Raw genomic sequence first — 1,237 nt, 5'->3', positions numbered from 1 at the left:
TTTTTTTTTTTACTGGGATGTGTATGTGCATGTGGGTGTGCGACGTTCGAGAGTGTATTATGAACGAAGAAGCGGGAATGGGTGGTGGTAGCCGCTAATTGGGAGGTTGAGGCGTAAAAGGGGAATGATTTGTGCCCCCCCCCCCTTATGACAGGCAGTGCATACGGGACCAAAACCATAGGAGAAGGGTGGGAGGCAAAATAAAAGAAAAAAAATGTTTTTTTTTTTAAAAAAAGAAAGAAAAGGAGGGGAGTTTATGAGGGAATAGCACTGTGACTTTCCCTCTTCCCTCTTCTATTGCTTCTGTGTTGTGCTGACCGTATAATGGTAGTAAATTTTTGTGCACTGATACTTCTCTTTCTCTCTCTTTTATGCCCTTCGTTGTCGTACCATTTTTTTTTTTCGACTCGCGTAGTTTACCCCTCCCCCCTTCTATTGCGTGTGAATTATGCTTCTTATCCGCTAAACGTACCTTTATCTTGTGACCGTTTCGAGGACGGTGCCACACCTGCACTCTTAACGGATACAATGAGTGGGTTTGTTTTCTAAAAATGGCTGCTGTACGTTTGGTGTACCTCTTTCTTCTCTGTCTCTACTTTTTTTTCCCCCTCTCTTTCTTTCTTTCTTTTCTGTATTTGGTCTTTCCCTTTTTATTTCTCCAGATCATTGTGGTGTTTAATATTTCATATAATATGGGGGATTAACTAGTGTCTGGAGAAAAAGGGGGAGAGGGAAGAATTGCGTTTGCTCCTTCATTTGAGGGGTTGGGCGCTTTATGTTCAGGATTTTGACGGGAAGTGATATCGTGGTTGTGCAGTTTACACAAGGAAATGAATACATATACGTATATATAAGTATAAATATATGTATTTGTGTATATGTGTGTGCACACAGGTGCGTTTGATGTGGCTCAATGGACGTGTCGCAAGATGGTGTTGGGAATGAGCTCTTACGGCTTGCTTTGTTTGTTTTCTAACACTTGCGAGCACAGATACTGCTTGTTTGCAAGTTGTTAGTATGTGCTGCGTATTGCAACTTTATTTATTTATTTCTTCCAGCCACATGGGGAACACCTTGTTGTTGCGTACATCTTCTTGGCAAAGCATACATGCGATGATGGCGTGCGTGACTTTGATATGTATGGGCAATGCAATGAGTAACCAATTGAACTGTTTGATCTCTGTATGATGCCGTAGCCTCACGTGCGGTGCTACAACCCTCCCCCGAGCACAAGCAC

The sequence above is a fragment of the Trypanosoma equiperdum genome (genome assembly GCF_001457755.1).
Source record: "Trypanosoma equiperdum strain OVI genome assembly, contig: ctg_1108, whole genome shotgun sequence".
Taxonomy (NCBI): domain Eukaryota; phylum Euglenozoa; class Kinetoplastea; order Trypanosomatida; family Trypanosomatidae; genus Trypanosoma; species Trypanosoma equiperdum.
This window is presented reverse-complemented; position numbering follows the sequence as displayed.